Source organism: Nanorana parkeri, unplaced genomic scaffold, assembly GCF_000935625.1.
Source record: "Nanorana parkeri isolate BGI_ZX_2015 unplaced genomic scaffold, ASM93562v1 scaffold382, whole genome shotgun sequence".
Lineage (NCBI taxonomy): Eukaryota > Metazoa > Chordata > Amphibia > Anura > Dicroglossidae > Nanorana > Nanorana parkeri.
Window position 1 is genome coordinate 890,962 of NW_017306650.1, and position 14,697 is coordinate 905,658.

A 14,697-nucleotide genomic window follows, 5' to 3' on the forward strand; every position below is an offset into this window, starting at 1 on the left:
GAAATGTCACTTCTATCTGACTGAGTGGGGTGGAATGCGAGATCGCACTCAGAGTCGGATACAAGTGACACTTCCGATCTGCCCTGGAACAGTTGAGAAAGCGTTGGAATGCTTGACCTATTGGCGGTCACACATTCCACCACCAAAAAACTGGACGGAATTACATTTAAATGTGTGACCACGTCACACATTGTAACATAGTCACAAACTTTGATAGACCACCACCATATGGGGGGTACGGCCGGTACCCATGCACGAGTCTGGGCAGCCTGGGGGGCCTCTTACATGAGTATCAGCTGTACCAGGGGCGGCATGGCAGAGGTGACAGGGAAGTGTGTGGAGGAGGCCAGGCCCCAGCAGGTAAGAGGATTTGGGAGGAGGTACAGGGAACGGGACCCCGGTGACCATCCCACCTGAGGCCCCGCAGAGCCTACCATAGAGAGTCTCACATGGGCTGTGCAGGATCTATGGTGTGCTCTGCAGGGTCACTCGCAGGTGGGCTCTGCGGGGTCTCAGGTAAGTCCAGAGTCCAGTGCGTTACTAAGCCCACATATACCTATATACATGCTATACATAGCATAAAAGGTAAAAACTATACATGCAGTGTTATCTTCATTTTAGATGTCAAAAGGGTTTTGTGGCTCCCGGTGTTTTCTTTTCTGTGGGAAACAGGTCCAATGGCTCTTTAAGTGTTTAAGGTTGCTGACCCCTGCCATTTATATGCTAGGAGTTTATTTTCAGTCCCATTTTGCTATAGGTTGGGGCATACTGATTATGTAATTGTGACAAATATGAACAAAAACAGCACCCTGATGAAAAAAGAAAAAAAGGGGAGCAATAGGTGCTGTATTTGCAAACACAAATTTGTTAGAATGGTCAGTAATTCACTAGCCCATTTTTAACAAAAGTACTTCACAGCATTTGGTAAATCCCTTCAAGACTGATTGAATCTTCCTACATGAGACACACAACACTCAGTGACATGAAAACAAAGCCGGCCTTCCTTTCCTGTACTCACATCTGTTTTAGTATGCCCATTGTATTCATGAGCTACATATACCAGGGTGGTTGTGAGGCCTCCCGAGAACAAAAAGATCTGATGCACCTAAATATACTCGAAAAGAATGGTGGGAGTGGTATGTTTTTTCCAATATGCTAAACATGAAAAACAGATACTCGTCTCATCCTTTTCAGCACTACCATCCTAAGAGCTAAAACCCAATTATGCAAAAGTGGCTGTTGAGATGAACTTTTATTTATTGCATCTGCAAATGATTACACTTTAAGAGCTGAACCACGGACACTCAAGGTATACAATCCCGCATGTACTTGTGGGTGTTGAGGGTGCATTTTTCAAGCCATTTGTAAAGACTAACCTCAATCTAATATATATTAAAATCTAAAAGGGCTACTCCATTCACCTTCTCCTTCCTGGTACCTTAGCATTTACTAAATGAGTGTGCAGAAGCCGGCTGCAGCTCCACAGAGTCCTCAAAATTTTCAAAGGGTTTCCCAGTTCCCAAGTCTATTCAAAGTCATAAGGTTTCTGCCCTGGGTGCACACCCAGGGGTGTGGAAATTTAAAAAACAACTACTTGTCCAAGGACTAAAGCGGGGGCCAATCTACTCATGGAAATCTACTTGTCCTGATACAAAAAAGGAAAAAAAAAAATGTAACCATAACCGTATTTAGCAATGCCAAGAAGAGCTTCTCGTTGGTCAGTGCCGTCAGGTGACTGCGCTGACCAACGAGTGCTTGAATTTTGCGAGCAAAATTCAGATTACATGGCACAGGTACAGATAATACACCCATACTGGTGCATGGGAAGGACCGTTCGCTGAAAGGTTAAGTATAGCAGGGAAAGAGAGGGGACCAGATTTGTGTGGGTGATTCCATTTGCCCAAATTACTTGGGAAAGTTAATTTTCCCTTGGGGGGGGGGTGCATACTTGGGCGACTGTGTGTAGTTGCCACGCAGCCCCATTGATTTTAATGGGGTTACATCCGCGTCACCCGCGACACGCAGCGTGCCGTGTTTTCAAACGCGATTATGTGCGATTGCACGGTCGTTATTGCGGCGGGAAACTGCGCAATCTGCCTGGCGCGACTGGGGTGCCATTAGAGAATAATGGCACTGCCAGCGCAATCGGCGGTGGTGTGCGATTCTGTGACCGCTTGGCCATCCACACGGTTTTGTGCACGATTGCAGTGTGGTAACAGATCGCCCACTCCGCGCACGCACACACACACACACACACACACACACACACAATGCCCCATGCATGCGTTTATTTGGTGATAGTGGTTGGTTTTCATTTTTTTTTGCTTTGTAATATTTTATCATTTATTTCATTTATTTTTTACTTTTTAAAAAAATGTATTTCCATTTTTTCTATTTTTATGTGTTTACATTAAGTGTTATATTTTTTTAAACTTTTTTTTTCACTTGACTTTATTGCTATCACACAAGGGTAACAAGCCCTTGTGTGATAGCTTTTGGAGGTGACAGGTTCTCTTTATTGACCCTGTCACCTCCAACACAGGAGTTCTAGCACAGCACTGTGCACGTTCTCCCGTGACAGGGTAGAGTAAAATTGCAAAGACTTTAAAGATATCATTTACAGTACATAATATCAACAAAAGATTCCAGAATCTGGAGAAATCTCTGTGCAGTAGGCACAAGGCTGAAACGCAATATTGGATGCCCATGATCTTCGTGCCCTCAGACGGCACTGAATTAAAAACAGGCATGATTCTGTGATGGCCATCACTGCATGGGTTAAGGAACACTTCCAAAAATCACTGTCTGTGAACACAGCTGTGCCATCCAAAAGCTCTATCATGCAAAGAATAAGCCATATCTGAACATGATCCAGAAACGCCGCCGTCTTCTTTGGGCCAAAGCTCATTTAAAAAATGGTCTGTTGCAAAGTGTAAAACTGTTCTGTGGTAAGACTAATTGAAATTTGACATTCTTTTTGGGAACTATGGGCGCCACGTCCTCTGGACTAAAGAGGAGAGGGACCTTCTAGCTTGTTATGAGCACTCACTTTAAAAGCCTGCAACTCTGATTGCATGGGGGTGCATTAGTGTATATGGAATGAGAAGCTTACACATCTGGAAAGACACCATCAATGCTGAAAGCTATATCCAGGTTTTAGAGCAGCATATGCTCCCATCCAGACAATGTCTTTTTCAGGGAAGGCCTTACATATTTCAGCAGGACAATACTAAACTGTATACTGCATCTATGACAACAGCTGTGCTTCGTAGTAGAAGAGTCGGAGTGCTTTAATGGCCTACCTGCTGTCCATAACTTTCACCAACAGAAAATGTTTGGCACATCTTGGAGGCAAAAAATATGGCAAGGACGACCCAGAACTGTTAAGCAGTTATAATCCTGTATCAGGCAAGAATGGGAAAACATTCCTCTCTTAAACCTCCAGCAACTGGTCTCCTAAGTTCTTAGAGGTTTACAGAGTGTTGATAAAAGAAGAAGGGATGCTACACTGTGGTAAAGATGGCCCTGTCCCAACTTTTTTGAGATGTGTTGCTGCCATCAATTTCAAAATGACCTTTTTCTTTATTAAAATGGTACATTTTCTCACCTTTTCTTAACTTTCTTTAAAAAAATGTTTTTGCATATATCTGCCGCTTTCTAGCAGCAGATCCTGTATATACAAAAAAATGGGAAGGTTTAATTATCCTTTAAAATTTGGCAGCACTGTTGGAGAACCATGTTATCATGATTTGTGATTCTACACTTGGTTACAAAACATGAATGTGTTAAGGCGCATCATCCCATAAGAAGCAGGAACCTTCCGTTTAGTATCTGTATACAAACGGCACAAAAAAACAATATATCAGTAATCCCAGAGTCTAATTCTTCCTAAATACCAGCAAAGAAAACAGTGGCGGTGCTAAAATAGCTTTTCATTCATTCCCACGAAGCTGTTACCACTGTGCATACTTCTTAACACGATAATGTGGCTGTCAGCAGGAAATGGAGTCACTGCAGACAAGTCAAGCTCTAACGTATCATACAATAGTCAGTTCTTTGAGGACATTTCCTCTCAGAAATATTTATGAAGTAGCGGTAAGGAAATGATTTTGCTAGGAAGGACTTCAAAATGTAAAGACGTGCTCAAGGACAAGAAACATTTTATGTAGACAAAGTCAAAAGCAACCCACTTTTCTACTATAGACCACATTGGTCTGTAAACATGATCCCCCAACCATACGTATATGTATAAGAAAAACAAGTTCTCTGTACAGTAGCAATGTTATATAGTTTATTAGCAGGAGGAGAGTTCCATCACCTTAAGCATCTGCTTTGTGGCTAATAAAGCTTTCCCATCTGTTCGCACTAGTTCACACCAAGTGTTGGGAAATGTAGTGCCAAAGTATGGACAAGGCAAAAAGTCTTGTTATCTATCGTGTCAGTTCACACCACTGTGCAGGTAGCATTTTACCACATCGTGTTGTGATGTGCTGCATAAACACAATGCAACACACATTGTAATCACGTATATGCTGGTGAGCAAGATGCAGTATTAACCTTTTTTAATTGCCAGGTTGCTGCATACAAGAAGATAAGACAGTCAAGTAAGTAATTTCACATCATGGTTGGCATATAAAATAATAGCCTCAATAAAGGCATATATGGAATAAGTTTATTGCGGAGTACAAAAATAATTCAGAAATGGCTGTGCGACCATCTGACCATGTATAGACCAAAAATGATTGCATCTCATCAGACTAGAATCTGCAGGATGACTGGCAGACTGGTTTTGAAAAAAAACTGACTTCTACTCAACAGAGATAAGGCAGTGCTAACAAACCACCCTATGGAGATCTCACCTGATACGCACTATTCACTAGATTTAAAAAACGCAAAACATAAACTATTTATTGCGCATATCATTTCCAGCTGCAAAATCAGAGCCTTCTTCAAGCATGGAAGCCACAATTGCATGAAGTACAACTTTGGGGTTGACTTAAGGTGCCCATACACTTTACAACCATCGCAAGACCTTTGTCTTGCGATGGTTGTAAAGTAATTAAAAAAAACGTACGATCTGCCCATCTTGGGCAGGCAGATCGTACTTGCAATCATCGCAAGCCCGCCCCCCTGAGGGTCGGGCTTGCGATGACCGCAATGCTGAACGGGCAGTGTGCGCGTGCAGTGTGAATGAAGACGTGCGACCGTTTCTACTGTATTGCCTCCCGAGCATGCTAAAAACCAGCCGAAAATCGTACGATTCTCGGCCGGTTTTCTAGCATGCTCCTTAGACAATACAGTAGAAACGGTCGCACGTCTTCATTCACACTGCACGATTCTCGTACGATCGCGGGATTTCCTGCGATTCTCGTATGAGAATCGTGCAGTGTATGGGCACCTTTACTGGAGCAGTACAGAATTTTCACTTGCCTTAATGAATAATGTGAAGCACATGATGGGATGACTGAAGTTAGCACAGCTTCACCTCATTCATTAAGCCAAGTGAAAATCCACTTTGGAGCTAGAAGGAGTAGAGTATGTGCTCTTTTACTTGCATTCGCAAAAGAAATTGGCTACCAAAACCAGATTTTTCATCTTGTTTGTATTTGTGGGATATTTGTTCATTCTAAAACATAATACTATACAGCCTGGAAGTTTTCTGTGAACTGCGTCTATAAGCATGTACTGAGAGTTAACGGCTTGTTTGCCACATACTGTAACTGCATCACCTATCTGACTGGTTTCCATCCCCTAAACTGGATTCTGACTGGTTACTAATGTCCTCCGGTGACACAAAATGCAGCCGTGCTGCAGCCCGAGAAGATCCCGACAATAATGTTGGGATCCACCCTGCTGCCTGATAGGCAGAGATAGCTGTCACTCTAGACCCAGATTGCAAAAGGATCGATATGCGGTATGTTTTCGATCAATGGAGCAGACATACGACAGCTTCAGTGTCACACGTCGACTCTAACTATGGGGATGAATGTATTACATTCACCCCATAGTTCTTCAAGGACAGATTATTTCTGGAACAGCATTAGCCATTCACTGACTGATTTTTCTTGCTGCTTTGAGCTATTCTTTAGCAAAATCCTTATTAAAGAATGAAGAAGATGTATAATGAAGGCAGATTCTTTTTCTATATGCATGATATTATGTTTATCTTTGTCTGTCATCGCCAGCAAAGCAATCCCCAGTTACACAGATCGATGGATAACAGCAATAATAAAGACCAAAAAACACTGAAAACTCAAAAAGAAAGAATAAACAGGAGTTTGTAAAAAAAAAAAAAAAAAAAAATAGATGTTGACATTCTTTAGTGATTAGGCCATTTTATTTGGCAGGACTGGGAATGTATGCAAAGGGGAATTTCCACATTGGAAAATACAAGCACAGTAATAAATAATGAACAGCATGTTTCATACATATGCTCACCAGTTTCTTAAAACATATGAAACTATGAAAACTAAACTACAACTCTAAAAAGATAAAATGCTTAAAGCAGAACTGAAGCCAAAACTTTTTTTTTCACATTTGGATAGAGTACAGGAGAGTTTAACCAATCAGCTTTTTTGCCATCTGTGTCCCATTGCGGAGATTTCCCTTCACTTCCTGTATGATATCCACAACAGGAAGTGAGGAAATGCTTCCAAGGTGAGGGAAATCCTTGGTGGTCAGCAGGGTGACCATTGAAAGATTTCCCATCTATTCCTGTTCAGGTTATATAACTAAAAATGTGGGATTTTCTTTTACTTTCATTGATAATGATCACTAGGACAGATAGAGAGGGTAAGGCCCCTTTCACATGGGCTGATCATGTACAGATCCTCTCCTGATCACAGCAGTACAGAGCGGATGTCTCTGATGCGACATCCATCTCCCTACAGTTACAACTGCAATTACCAGACCCCATGTATGTCTATAGGGAATCAGATGTAAATGGACAATAGTCCGTTTACATCTGATTACCCCCGATCCGGTATGATCCGGTCCGGTGTAGCGGAACACTGTTCTGTTCGTTTTCTCAGGCCTGGCAAGAGTCGGGGGTAACCTGGTGTAAACGGGCGCCCTTCTGTTCACACATGGCTGCCCATAGACTTGCATTGGGCATCTGATTGGGTCCACTGGAAAAACTGACAGGTGGACCTGATCGGACCAGCCATGTGAAAGACAGCAATAAAAACCTGACAAGGGTTCCAATCTCTCTGCACTCTTTCAAAAACTAAAATACACTTTTTTTTGTCTTCAGTTGCACTTTAAAGTCCATTTCCAGCTTGGACAAACTACCCAAAAACTAAATTTCCAAGCAGCTCAATAAAAATAGAAAAAAAAAGGAGCTCTGGCTGTTATACTCAAATTCTCTCCAGCACTATCCACTGATCCAGCCTTGCTGCAATACTCCTTCTCAAGACCCCATTCCCACCTAGGCGACAGCGTTTTTGCGCCTATTATCATCGTCTTGTGTTTTTGCGGGCGTCCGGTGCAAATACGTTTAAGTCGCACTTTTCAGCTGGCAGATTGTGAGACACTCATGTAAACCAACAAACGTGCACAAAAAACGCACAACAAACTGCTGGTGTTGTGAGTTTCCACTGAAGTCTATGGGGCCAAATGCACAGAAATCTGCACAAAAGTAGCTCATGTACTTTTTCCAGGGACAGGAGTTTTTCTGCAGGTGACATAGCACTCAGGTGTGAAGAAAGGCCATAGAAACCAATGGAATTCCTTGTGTTGAGCGTTTTGCAGCTCCAAGATTTGGGCTACAAAACTGAGTTATGAACGGGGACTTAGTTGAATGACGCCCAGCATTTATCCAAAGTGAATCTAAAGCCAACGCTTGTATTTTTGGTAAGGTTGTTGAAAGTACTGTCAGGTTTCTACTGATGTGTGTCCCAGCTGGGGAGATTTCACCCTCTTTAGATGTCCTGGTGATCACTGTCAAGCAGACAAAAAGCGATGAGAAAAGTCAAATGATTATAGTTGTCAATGAAACAAAAGTAGAGGAGAAATTGTCTAATGGGGACACCTGTTCGTGACAATTCTCTAAGCCCTGGTTCACACCTAGGCGGCACCGTTTTTACGCGCGTTAGCAGCATGCGGTTATTTGCGCATTGTGCACATTTGCATGCGCGTTTTAACGCGCGTACATGAAGATGTGCGTTTTGATTGGCAGCTCAAAAACCATAGTGGGCAATGGAAGAACATGCGTATAAACGCGCAAAAACGCTCACGAAAATGTGCAACATGCTTCTGTTGAGCGTTTTTGGGCATTTCCAATGAAGTCTATGGGGAGGAAAAGCGCTTTTAACTGCCCAAAGAAGCTCCTGTATCTTTTCAGGCGTCTGGTGTTTTTCTGCTCAGGTGTGAAAAAGGGCCATTTAAAATTGTGGATTTCTTGTGTTGGGCAGTTAAAACCGCTTTTCGAGAGATTTCCATTTACTGCCTTTTGTCTCCAAGACAGGAAGCGAAGTGACTATCCCCATAGAAACACAACGCAAGAAAAAAACCTGACTTTGGTTTAAACTATTTCCTTCTGTGTCCCAGAAAAAGCTGTGGCTTTATATATACATTCATAATGTCAATTCTCTGAGCCTTTGCAAAAGGGGGGGTCCAATGGGCATTGTTAAGCAGATCAAGAACTAATGGACTGTGGGCTGTCTTAAAGTCAAACTGGCGGATCTCCAGCTGAAAATGCTAGCTACCTGGTTAGTATGTTAATTATTTGGCTTTAATACTTTCCAAGTCATGAATGCAAAAAAAAAAGCACGAGGAGCAAGGTTAGAAGTCCCCATATGCATGTTTATTTTAGATCAGTGACTCAAAAGTAATAAAGTGTCAACATGACTGCCAAGAAATAAGGATTTTAAGAAGCACAGGTCAGAAAAAGCAGCTCCATATTTTCTGCAAGAACTAGACTTTCACCAGAAGCTGGCTAGCCACCTAAAATATATCTATCTAAAGACAGTAACTTGTTTTTCCCTTCTTGGATAGAGTAGGAAAGGTTTAGATTTTTCTAACAGCTATCGCTGTTTGTGTCCTCATTTTGGACAACTGTCACCAGGACTATAAGTGAGGGAAATCCTAAAACTGTTGTTGTGACCACAAGAGAAATAAAGGAGAAACCTGCAACAGGGGGACACCTGTTCTGATGGCAACTGCTTGAGGGCTGTTGACTCCAGATGCATTGGGGTGCACGGTCAGCCTTGCTCTGCACAAATATGTGGCTGCTATTATTGAATAAAATGGAAGTCATGACACTGCAATAAAGTTCTAACAAAATCAACCCAGGATCGAAGCATCAGCAATATTCCCCCCTAGCATACACCAGCAGCCATGCCTTCAGTGCGGCTGGCTGTTGTAAAACCAGCCAGAGAGAGAACTTAGGAGAGATTTCCTCTAACTTCTTGTTGTGTCTCTGGGGCAGGAAGTAAAAATAAATCCCCCTCCCCCCACCCCCCAAGGGAACACTCAAAATTTAAACAAAAAAGGTTTGACTTTTTTATGAAGAAAAAAAAAGTCTGTTGGAATTCCTGGCCCCGTTTAGTGCCACCTATTCTGGCTTGCAAGTCTTAATTAATTTGTCCGTCCCTGGTACCAAATAACCAATTGAGGGGCTACTGTGTCCTCCAAACACGACAATAGCAAGACAAACAGCACACCAGTAAATACGTTTTTCCTTTTTCAACAAGGAAAACAGACACCACAAGTAAAGATTTGGCTCCTAAGACGCCTGAGACACAGCATGTGCCAGAGGTGTGCGCCTGGCCAGGGAGCGTTTGGTGTATAATTTTCTGTGTGCTATCAAAACATAAAAAAATTTAACACTCCAACGCACAAAAACAGAATGTCTGTAACAGCCTTTTAATTCCAGACATAGCCCATGAAGCCATTATTTTCCAGTTTATACACAGCATTGCCACAGAGCTGTCCATTCAGATTACAAAAAAAAAGACCGTCCTCCCTTGTTCCCACAAAGCCTTTTGTAAAAGGATGTAGTCACAAGGGAAGAATGTGGATTTTGCCTGCAATCTAGAAAGCATGATCTAAGCCGAGATCCCTGCAGGTTGAAATAGCCACATAGAACTGACACACATTCTTCCAGCGTCTAACGAGAACACAAATAGGAACCGGTCCAGCCAGAGGAATAAAAATGAGAGCCGTCATCCACCGTGCTTGAAAAGATGACACTCAAGTGCTCACTGGCTACTGCACATTACTCCAATAAACTCTATGTTTGTGTCAGCTAAACTTTAAAGAGCCAAAGTGAAAGAAATCCTATACTAGACAGCTTTAAAACAATGAAAGTTCTGTGCTTACCGAAAAATATCCATAACGAAAGTTCCCTCGAAAGCTCTCCCAGCCGTCAGACACACCTCAATTCACCTCAATGTGAAAAACAAGCAAATCTTGGTCCGACATTACAAACAAGAAATGTCCTAAGCCAGCATTCCAATGGAAAGATCTGAATTATAACAAATATTAGGTAAAAAAAAAAGCAGTCAAAAGATAACAAAAAGGGAGTATAAACGCCAGCAGCCTCACTGAAGCAAGCTGGGAGGAATAGAGATTGTTATAGTGTAATCCTCTGAAACCAAGAATTTATCTGCACTGAATACTTTTCCTGTGTCAGGAAGGCTGTGTCGTCACTGTTGTGTTAGGCCTTTGAACTGTTGAGTGCTGGGGAAAACATTTGTAGTTGGAGTGACTGCTAATGGAGGCATCCGAAAAAAGAAAAAAAAAATCTGCATGTGGTACAGCCCAGTTAGAAGATACTGGCTTTTCCTTTATAGATGTGTCATACATAAAGTGCGAGGCTGCCGAACGCTGGGTCATTTCTGTCAGTTGGTGCACTGGCTAGGCACAGTATTTTAAAAACACGTACGTTCTTTCCCCAGGACATCCTGACTGTACACAATGGCTACACAACAATGGCTACAGGGCTCACTGTGTAATGTTTCTTGAGCTCTGTGCATCGGACATTTCCTACTACTCATACCATTTGTTTTTCTTTGTCGTAACAAAAAGGAGACCCAGTTTGGGGTTTGGTATAGTCAGTAAAGTGCATGTCAGTGTTTCCATGGCTAAATACATAGTTATCTCTGTTGATTTGGAATATGGAGTCCTGGTGGAACAAACATGTGAAAGATGAAGGAAAAAAAAAAAAAAAATCTAGCAATCTTATGGTAAGTTGGATCAAAAGAAGCAATATAACCCTTCCCATACAGCAGTAGTAGCCAGGCTTTTGGTAGTCTTCATCTGAAACCATCTGGGAGACTGTGCCATAAAAGAGAAGTCACTCCACTGAGTTATTCAATTGTGTTTACTGAGCTCAATAGCTCAAGCTGCACTATAAACACAAGAGTTTTTCTAACAAAGGGAGCAAAAAGGAAAAATGTCAAAAGTGGCATCAGCTCCACCTGTTGGCGGAACAGAAGACGATATAAAATTCAAATGCAATATTTCTGATTCATCCAACTAAAGTAAAACAAACAACAACAAAAATGAAGACCATATAGAGAAAGGGATTTTGAGATCAGGAGAGCAGGAACAGGGCTACAGGGGCCCAATCTATGGTCTTCCTGTATACAGCTGGCAGATCAAAGATCCTGACTCTCACATATCTCCACTGCATGCTTGAGTGGAATGCAGCTTGGAGTTAAAGGCACACCTCCACGCAGCCCCTCCCTGCATGACCATCAGGAGTGACATTGGTTACACAGCAATAGTCTGTGCAAACCTTACTTTTATTCTCTCCTGCCTGTGCTTCTCTCAGGTCTTTAAAATGCATGCAGCATTTTCTCGCATTCGCACTGGACCGGAATGCAGTCAATTTTTTGCTACGCGTCTGATCGCACTGCGGGCAGGGGGGGTTGGGTAGCTGGGTGTGGGTGGCTGCGGTGACATTGACTTCAATGCCTCCTGTTCCAGAACAAAAGGGGGAGTTTAGTGTGCGATTATATTGCCTGTTTGCCTTCCAGCAGCTAGCGCTCTGGAACACACCGTAATTGGTGTGAACTGGCCCTAAAGGTCTGTGGAAGGCAGGCAGTGTGTCTATCTAGTGTGTCTTGCCAGATAGGACTCTGTGCTGGGGCAGGGCTTTGTCCGTTTATGTTTTGTGAAAAGGTGAACGAACGCTTCAAGTAGCCAAAAATAGAATGTGGATTATTAACTTTTCAGTCAGTTTACAAACGTCATTTACATTAAGCCTCCAGTGGAATCAGTGCCACAAAGTCCCCACCCCAACCTGTGACTACAGGGGTGGATTGAAAGCTCAGTAGCTCGGTGTCATGCCTATTGAGTGATTTGAATCTACCGATGTCATGTGACTACATCATATTTTGAGAAACAAAAAAGAAAAATGGCTGCAAAAGGAGCCTGGGGCTTTTAAGGTGCCAAAAAGTAGTACAAATTACTAAAGTGCTGATAAAAAACTTATTTTATTGATATTAAAGCTAAAACATTGTTTAAGAAGATTATGGCCGTTGTAAATAATTGACACATAAAAGGAAATAACCGTATACATATTTTAGCCAGAGTTTTAAGGCTTAATTAGATAATGGATTCTCAGTAGATTCTATGAGGGGATTTTATCAAAACTGGGAGCAGAGAGAATCTGGAGCAGTTACTCAGGCCAACCAATCAGCTTCTCTCTTCAGCTTGCTCAGGTAAGATTTGAAGATGAGAGAGAGAGAGAAGCTGATTGGCTGCAGTGCAAATCTGCTCCAGATTTGATAAATTCTCCCCTATGTGTTTTGCAGAAAAACTGCTTCTTCAGGAATCTTTCATAGGAATCTGTGATTCAACAAATCATATACATTATACATATGTTCCATATACAATAGATTTCATTATAGAACTTTCAACAGAGTTCAATATAGAACAGTATGCTACCTCATTAGTTATAACAAGGTGTCATAGAGAGAAACCGCAGTATGCTATCCCATCATTTATGTATAACATGAAGTCATAGACAAAAATAAAGACAGAAACATAGTACCATATAAATGATCCGGAAAGAAAATAATTTACCTCAAACTGCTATGTGTACACAAGCACGGCCAAAAATGAACTCCAAGCAAAGGAGGGGGGCCCAAGTTATATAACAGTACCACCCCTGTGGGGGCTTTCCATGGAGACCAGAGACAGGTTCAACGTGTGCCGCAACCAAACCGTATCTGGATATATATACAGTGCAATGATTTATCTACCATATAATGAAAGATTATTATAGATGACACGTGTCTTTAAAAATATATGTGGATGCATGTTTGTGACAATAGCTCCCATTACCCGCATGTAAGGGGAGCTATTGACATAAACATGAATCCACATATATTTTTAAGGACACATGTGTCATCTATAATAATCTTTCATTATATGGTAGATTGCAGGAACACTTCCTACATGGCTGTAATGGGCATTCTCTTTATTAAAAACAATTAATGTATGGATCTCTGCTTTCATCTCCCCGTCATTGGAGAAACAAATTTCAACACAGATAAGGATATCTTCTGAGGACCCCTTGCCTCCCTATGGGAGTTTATGTGGAGGTTGTTCCTCCCTTGGATCTTAGTGGTGAGTGCTCTATATACTGTATGTCCCCATGGATTCTTGGGTTAACATTGATACACCTCTGTGATAAATCATAATGCGCTGTATATATATCCAGATATGGTTTGATTGCAGCACATGATGAACCTGTCCCTGGTCTCCCCGGAAAGCCCCCACAGGGGTGGTGCTGTTATACAACTCAGGCCCCCCTCCCTCGCCTTGGAGCTCATTTTTGCCCGTACTTGTGGACACATAGCGGTTTGCAGTAAATTATTTTCTTTCCGGATCATTTACATGGTACTATGTTCCTGTCTTTATTTTTGTCTATGACTTCATGTTATACATAAATGATGGGATAGCATATTGCGGTTCCTATCTATGACGCCTTGTTGAGGTAGCATGCTGTTGTTATATATTGAACTCTGTTGAAAGTTATATAATGAAATCTATTGTATATGGAACATATGTATAATGTATATGATCTGTTTAATTTACAGATTCCTATGAAGGATTCCTGAAGAAGCAGTTCTTCTGTGAAACGCGTAGAATCTACTGAGAACCCATTATCTAATTAAGCCTTAAAACTCTGGCTAAGATATGTATATGGTTATTTACATTATGTGTCAATCATTTATAACAGCCATAATGTTCTAGCTTTGTAATCAATAAAATAATTTTTTATCAGCACTTCAGTAATTGTACTACTTTATGGCACCTTAAACGCCTTAGGCTCCTTTTGCAGCCGTTTTCCTTTTTGTTTCTATATATATTAGGGGTGTGGTGCCATCCACTTGCCTCACATTCTCCCCTCTCTATATTTGGAATTCTACATCATATTTTTTCAACTAGAACCTCTGCTGTGATCTATACTCCTAGGCTGCATCTTTTAGAAACGGAAAGCAGACAAAAAGGATCTCGAGACATGATTTTAGAAAACCATTTTAGAATTACAATACAAGAGTTTTCTAATGCACTTATCAAAGGTTTCTCTACCGAACAAGGTCTTTATTCTGGTGACTTTGCTTTAAATATGTAAATGTCTCTTATGTCAATAAACGGATCATAAATCTAGTAGTCATTGGCTTAGATTCATGACACTACCCCCCCCCCCCCCTTCCCCTTCACTTTACAACATCCCCCTTT

The 14,697-nt window shown here is 41.6% G+C and overlaps 1 protein-coding gene across 2 annotated transcripts in view; it reads right to left on the reverse strand.

Annotated features, from left to right (window-relative positions):
• ARHGAP29 (Rho GTPase activating protein 29) overlaps window positions 1-14,697 on the reverse strand; it is a 127,582-nt gene that overhangs the window by 37,074 nt on the left and 75,811 nt on the right. Inside the window, exon 1 of one of the 2 annotated variants that reach the window (XM_018559221.1) lies at window positions 10,321-10,372. The exons of the other annotated variant lie outside the window; for it this stretch is intronic. The gene's annotated coding sequence lies outside the window, so the exon portion shown is untranslated. Of the gene's footprint in view, window positions 1-10,320; window positions 10,373-14,697 lie in introns of those variants that run through there. 2 annotated transcript variants of the gene reach the window in all.